This window comes from Mandrillus leucophaeus, unplaced genomic scaffold (assembly GCF_000951045.1).
Source record: "Mandrillus leucophaeus isolate KB7577 unplaced genomic scaffold, Mleu.le_1.0 Scaffold391, whole genome shotgun sequence".
NCBI lineage: Eukaryota > Metazoa > Chordata > Mammalia > Primates > Cercopithecidae > Mandrillus > Mandrillus leucophaeus.
The window spans coordinates 1,465,013-1,472,807 of record NW_012104154.1 but is presented as its reverse complement, the minus strand read 5'-3'; the positions used below and the strand labels follow the sequence as shown (position 1 = coordinate 1,472,807).

Here is a 7,795-nt window from a genome sequence, read left to right as displayed (position 1 = left end):
TTATTGTTACCATGATGTTTGGCATTTTCACTTATACATTTATTATTAACATTATATTATAAGGAAAACTTCCTTTTCTCTCTACTTGTATTTGTTTTTGTGTTTACATTTGTATGAACTCATGGTTCCCCGTTTTATTCAAAGGCTTGTAATCCTTTACTGTCATTATTTGATATTCAAATTATTCCAGATTTAGCCGGCAGAAGCCTTTTCAAATCTCTTTATTATGCCCTTTTGTCAAGTCTCCATCACTCTTGAGCATTTTCTTACACTCTGTAACTAACTGTTCCAGCTTCATCTTCTTTTTTCTGCCCTAGCCATAGAATCAACTATTTCTCCCAAAAGCCCTGGTTCTTTTTCCTTTGAGATGGAGTCTCACTCTGTCGTCCAGTCTGGAGTGCAGTGGTGTGATCTCAGCTCACTGCAACCTCCGCCTCCCAGGTTCAAGTGATTCTCCTGTCTCAGCCTCCTGAGTAGCTGGGATTATGGGCACTTGCCATCATGCCAGGCTAATTTTTATATTTTTGTAGAGACAGGGTTTCACCATATTGGCCAGGCTGGTGTTGAACTCCTGACCTCAGGTGATCCGCACGCCTTGGCCTCACAAAGTGCTGGGATTACAGGCGTGAGCCATTGAGCCCGGCCTCTGGTTCTTTTTAGTGGAGAAAGGTATTTAGAAACCGAGATGGGTTGCTGGATGTGCTCATTGCTATTGGAATTTCTTTTAAAAGACAGTTTCTGTATGGTAAAATTATAAGTGATTTTTGATTTATTTTTGGTTTCTGTTATTTTATTTTATTTTATTTTACCAATACCTTTAATTTGTCTTCTCTGATTTAAAATAATCTTTTTGGCTGGGTGTGGTGGCTCACACCTGTAATCCTAGCACTTTGGAAGGCTGAGGTGAGCAGATCATTTGAGGTCAGGAGTTTGAACCCTGTCTCTACTAAAAATACAAAAATCAGCCAGGCATGGTGGCACACACCTGTAGTCCCAGCTACTCTGGAGGCAGAGGCAGGAAAATTGCTTGAACCCAGTGGGTGGAGGTTGTAGTGAGCCGAGATGGTGCCCCTGCACTCCTGCCTGGGTGACAAAGCGAGACTCCATTTCAATAAATAAATAAATAAATAAAATCATCTTTTTATCTTGCTTTTGTTCCTGCAGCTAAATTAGAAATTTGAAGTGTTTTCCTTAAAAAATGCAATGGCATTGTTTTTCTTATAAATTACAACTCTGATTTTCTCTTCAATGAAATCCATGTGTTCAATATGCTTGTTCACAGTTTGCCCCCTACCAAATGATGGCTTAATCCAAATATCTGGGCATGATACTGAGCTGAGTCTTCTGCAGAAAGTATGATCCACTCCCTGAGACCCCTGTCAAGGGAAGCTCACACATCCTGAGCTCCCTGTCTGGTGTGAGGGGAGGACAGCTGATAACCACCTGGCTATGCAGTGTTCCCAGGCATCACCGGTCCCCAGCCATGGCCTCTGCCTGCCACTGCCACAAATACAGCAAGAATGCCATCCCTTCAGACTCAGCTTTAATCCTCAGAGTTTCATCTAGTCCTTTATGGGCAGATGTTATCCAAACCCTAAATTTCCACAGGCCCTCTTGATTTTTTCATGGTGATCTAGATCAGACATTGAGCCCATGCATACTAGACCCCTGTACTGACTTTCTGATTTTCAAAGCAATTCTACAATCTCTGCAACCCACTCAAAGTGGTTTTTTTTTGTTTTTTTTTTTGTTTGTTTGTTTGTTTTTTACCATCTGGAGCCCTTCCAGAGTTGCTTCTTTGAGGTCACAATAAGACTGTTTTTCTTTCTGTTAGCTTTGATCTCTTGATGGCCAGAGTCTCTGGGTATCACTATTGGTAATGGCAACAACAACAACTTCTCTGGTGATTACATCAACACCAAATTCAATCTTTGTATCAACTTGTACACAGTTCTGTGGCAACCAGGATTTCTCCAGTATTTTAAAAATAACCTGTGCGGCATGACTCATGCTAGCCACTTCACTTTGGCCTTTACCAAGTCCAGCATAGCAAAATCTCATAGCAATTCACTATTTCTCATTACTGGCAGCATCCTTGAAAACATCTCCATGTTAGGTGAGTAAAACTCACATCTGTCGATGACACCAGGATTTCTTTTAAGAAAACAACCAGTTGCCATTCTGCAAACCCCTTTAACTGGAATAATTTCACACTGGGGCACAATGAAAGCCATATCCCCACATTTTGTGGTGAAAGCAGTTTTGATACCTGCTTCCTGTAATGACTGAAAAATATTATACAACTGATGATTTTATTTGTGATTGCAGCTTTTCCTTCCAGGTGATTCTTTCTAGCTGCATTTCCTGCTATAATATGGTCCTTGGACTACAAGAGGGCTTTCCATGAACTACCAAACAATTCATAGACTTTTTTTTTTTATATGTATTTTTTCTTTTTTTAAACCAGTGTTCAGTACCTTAGCTGTTGCTGTTAGCCTGAGTGGGTTGGGGGTGGCAACCTATTTTATTTTTTATACTTTTTGTATTTCCTAAAATTTCTGTCCTGAACATCTATCAGTTCTATGGTGGTATATTTTATACCATAAAACAAACCCACATCAAACCCTAACTCCTCTTCCCCAAATCAAAGCATCATCTTGTATTGTTTCATTTAGCTCAGAGGAAATTGACATAGATTTGCTGTCGTTTCCCTCACTCCCAGTAACCAGCACAGGAGAGAGCCTAACTGAGTTTGCCTTCAACTAAGTATAATAAATCCTCCACCCTTTAACATCTCTCCTTTATCTGGTTTCCAACCTTGTGCAATACTCTTTCACATGGACCCCAGGGACCTTGTTGCACTCTTTTAAGAAAGGTTTTTTTTTTTTTTTTAATGTTGTAATACTTTATACACGTAATGTAATACATAAACAAATTCAAGCTAGGTGTCATAATCATAAACCTAGTATTTGTAAACTCACAACTCATCTTAAGTGACAGGATGTTACCAGTACACTTGGAGCTATCAGGTTGAACCATGTGAAATGCCATTTTTTAAGATTAAAAAATTTTTGAATAGAGGCGGTTTCATATGATTTCATCTCACACTTGTGTGTTTTCCCCGATCCTGTTATCCTGCCTTTTCCCCAGCAATAGCTCTCCTCCAACCTGAACTTAAGTGATTATTTCCCTGATACTTAAATATTTTAAACACATATTTGTATGTTGTATATCACTTAAAAATGTTATTTAACTTTGTTTTTGAGGTTCATATATGCTTTCTTGCTTTTTACAAATTCAGCATTCGTTTTATGGCTCGTCTGTGTTGCTGGGCTTAGATCTATGGTTCATTCCTACTGCTCTGCAGTGCTGTCCATGCTCCATCCCAGGAAGAGAGAACAATTTGTTCGTTTCCGACATGAATAATCTTGCTGTGAATATATTTGTACATTTCTCCAGAGGCCTATGTACAAAAGTTTCCTAGGTAGTGGTTTTGAAACATTTTTGACTGTGACTAATAAGAAATACATTTATATTGAGACTCATCGCTCACAAATATACATATATTAGGATGTTTATATCTAAAGCAAGTTTCTAGAAATGATACTTTTCTTCTTCAGTATGATGTGTTCTGATATTTTCTATTCCTTTCCAATCTGGTTTATTTTAGAGAAACATTTTGGTTATAACCCCCTACGTTTCTAAAAAATTTATGGAGCATTATTTTATAGTATGTGGTTATCAAATTTTGTTTATTCTAATAATGTACATTCTTTGAGATGTACGGGATTCTATATGCAGACATATGTATACACATATGTACACACATCTATGTATATTTATATATAGGTATATATATACACATATACACGTATATGTACACACATGTATATGTATATATGCAACATATATACACACATGTATATATGTGTACATATATGTGTATGTATGTATATATACACACATATATATAGTGTATATATACACACATGTACACATGTATACGTGTGTGTGTGTATTTCTGAGACGGGGTCTCGTTCTGTTGCCCAGGCTGAAGTGCAGTGGTACAGTCACGGCTCACTGCAGCCTTGACCTCCTGGGCTCAATCTGTTTTCCCACCTCAGCTTCCTAAGTAGCTGGGACTACAGATACATGCCACCTTGCCCAGCTAATTTTTGTATTTTTTAGTAACACCAGGTTTCACCATGCTGAGGCTGGTCCCGAATTCCTGGGGTCAAGCGATCCTCCCTCCTTCGCCTTCCAAAGTGCTGGGATTACAGGCGAGAGCCACTATACCTGGCTGGATTCTATATATTTTTATGAGTTCAAACTTGTTAGTAGCTGTTTGAATAACTGCTTGTATTCACCATTTTACAGTTGTTTAGATTGTTTCATGCATTGATAATTGAGAGAAGTGTATTAACATTTCCCACTGCAATTACAGATGTGCTGTTTCTTCCTATAGTTCTATCGAGTTTTGCTTTATATGTTTTTAGCTTATTTCATTAGATGAAAATAAGTTATACATTATTTTGCTTTCTGGTGAATTGATTCTTTTATTCTTTTTTGATTACCATCTTTACTCTAATAATGCTTCAAGACTTGACTCTTCTATTTGATGTGATAACCAGCCTTTTATTGATTATTTGCCTGGTTTATATTTTCCAACCTTTTCCTTTCAATCTTCCAGCCACTCTTTTGTTTCAGGTATGTTGCTTGTAAAAGTATTTTATTACTTTTAAAAATATTTGATCTGGTTTTTTTGAAGAGCAAGGTGAGTCACTTTATAGTAATTGTTATTACTGATGTTTTTAGATTTATTTCAATTATCTAACTGTTAATTTTTTTCTTGCTCCTTTTATCCTTCTTTTGTCTTGCTTTCTTTGAAAGGGGAGTAGGTTGAGTTTGATATATTTTTAATTTTGTCTTATTCCATACTTTCCCTGTATAATAATTTGGAAGTTATTGATCTATTTTCCTCTTTGAGCAACTACCTTTGAAATGTCACTGTGACGATTTAACAGAATCTAAAGTTGATAAATATCTTAATTATCTCTTTATTTGTACATGAACCTTAGAGCATAAAACTATCTATAGGCCAGGCACGGTGGCTCATGCCTGTAATCCCAGCACTTTGGGAGGCCGAGGCAGGTGGATTACTTGAGGTCAGGAGTTTGAGATCAGCCTGGCCAACATGGTGAAACCCTGTGTCTACTAAAAATACAAAAATTAGCCGGGCATGGTGGCACGTGCCTGTAATCCCAGCTACTCCGGAGGGTGAAGCACAAGAATCCCTTGATCCTGAGAGGCGGAGGTTGCAGTGAGCTGAGATCGTGGCACTGCACTCCAAAGCGAGGCTCTGTCTCAAAACAAAGCAAAACAAAACAGAACAAACAAAAAAATCCTCCTATCATCTCCTCCCCACTTATTCACATGCCATTGACGTCTAGTACTCTAGCTCTCTTCTTTCTTTTTTTAAAATCCCACAGGAGACATTTTTGTTTAACACTGCTAATATTTGTTTTTATTTACAAATGTTCTTTTGGTCATAATTCCTTTAAATATCCCAGGCTTTCATTCTAGATACTTTTTCTGGACTTCCTACTGAAACACATACATATTTTAGAATTTCCTTTAATGAAATGCATCTTTTAGAATATTTTAGATCAGAAGATGTCTAAAAGTAACTCCATTTTTATTCAAACGAAAATGTATTTATGCTGCCTTTCTTTTTGAAAGATACTTTTTATGAAAGATACTTTTGATAGCTTTACAATTCTAAGCTGGCAATAATTTTGTGGTCAGATGTGACTTCATTGTCTTCTGGTTTCCATGCTCACTGTTGAGAAGCCTCTGTCAGGATAATGATTGCTTGTTTGTAGCTGCTCTATTTTTCTCTTTGCCTGCTTTCAAGATCTTTTCTTTGACTTGGGATTCTACAACCATATTGCAAAATCTGTCTGTATATATATTGCTTTTTATTTATTTTGTTGGGTATTTGTTATGTTTCCTGCATGTGTGCACCATGAAATCAACTAACTCTGGAAATTCCTAAAAATCACCTCTTTTCTTGTCTCTCTATTCTCTCCTTCTGGGACTTTGATAGATATAACTTAAATATTTTATTCTATCCTCTGTGTCTTTATTCTCTTTTATATTTCCTATCTCCTTATCCCTGTATTAGACTTTGTTCAATTTCTTTAAGCCCATCTTTCAGTTCACCAATTCTCTCAGTCTCTACTTAATCCACGAGTTAGCTTATCATTAACATTTTAACTTTAATAATTACATTTTTATTTCTTAATGTTTCATTTGATCGTTTTCAAATCTGTCTTGTAATTTTTTACAGTATTTTACTCCATAATTTTGTGTGTGTGTGTGTTTGAGATGGAGTCTCACTCTGTTACTCAGGCTGGAGTGCAGTGTCTCAGTGTCTGCATCTCGGCTCACTGCAACCTCTGCCTCCCGGGTTTGAGTGATTCTCCTGCCTCAGTCTCCCAAATAGCTGGGATTACAGGTATGTGCCACCACGCCCAGCTAATTTTTGTATTTTTAGTAGAGACGAGGTTTTACCATGTTGGCCAGGCTGGTCTCAACCTCCTGACCTCAGGTGATCCACCAGCCTTGGCCTCCCAAAGTGCTGGGATTACAGGCATGAGCCACTGCGCCCAGCCTCCATAATGATTTTTAAGATCTGCCTTTTATTTCTTCAAATATTTCACACACTGTTACTTTATATACTATTTTATAATTACAATTTCTTGAGTGTTTTCGTGTCTGCTGGTATTCCCTAATGCTAGCTTGTTTGTCTGGATGTTGATAACTATAGATTGTGAGCTCATATTTTTTTTAACTTAATCTGAGAAAATCCTTGGGATTAAAATAGGTTACTTTGCAATATAGAGCATTTTTGTTGCTTCTGCTGGGAGCTCAAGGATACTACCAGACTACAACCACACTGCTTCTTTAGGAGCTTAAGTTCAGATATCCAGTCCTGCAGTGGGTCCAAAGTTTGACTTCATCTTTGCAGTGCAGTTCTAAGAATTTGCCTTCAGAGTTTGTTTTTATACACCTGCTCTATTCAGGCTTCAGCTCAACCTTTCTCCTCACTCCTCCTTGAAAATTTCCCTTGCTTTCCTGGGATCCTACCACGTATATTGTAGTGAGGGAGCCCTTCAGGGTACCTCAAGCCCTGTAATGTCAGAAGCCCTTGATAGCTCTCATAAGTATCTACATGTGGTTGTGGATACACAACAGCCAAAGGGACTTTTTAACAAGACGTAAATCAGATTACACTCCTCCCTGGTTGCAGACTCTCAAATGCACCTCTCAGCACACTGAGAACAAAACCCAAACACCTTACCTTGGCATCTCAGGCCTGCGGAATCTGGTTCGTGCCTGTTTCTTGGACTCTGTTTCCTACCGCTGCACGCATGGTCCAGAAGGACATTTTCTAGATTCTTTCCACAGACAGCCATTCCCATCGCACAGTTATAGACCCTCTGTTTGAAATTCTGCCTGTTTCCCTCAAGCATCCATTCTCTCTTTGGCCAGCCTTGGCATGCCGGGATCCTCGTCAGTAGGAACTCAGCAGTAGCCATGCTCCAGCCTGGTTTCTCAGCGCCATTCCAGCTAACGCAGCCACCCTCATCGCCAGTCACTCTGGATTACCCGTTTCCTTCCACCTAACGCAGCCACCCTCATCACCAGCCACTCTGGATTACCTGTTTCCTTCCACCTAACGCAGCCACCCTCATCGCCAGTCACTCTGGATTACCTGTTTCCTTCCACCTAA

General features: G+C 38.6%; 1 pseudogene; it reads right to left on the bottom strand.

The window, feature by feature from the left end:
* Positions 1-1,225: 1,225 nt before the first annotated feature.
* LOC105547551 lies at positions 1,226-7,484 on the bottom strand (annotated as a pseudogene).
* Positions 7,485-7,795: the final 311 nt, after the last annotated feature.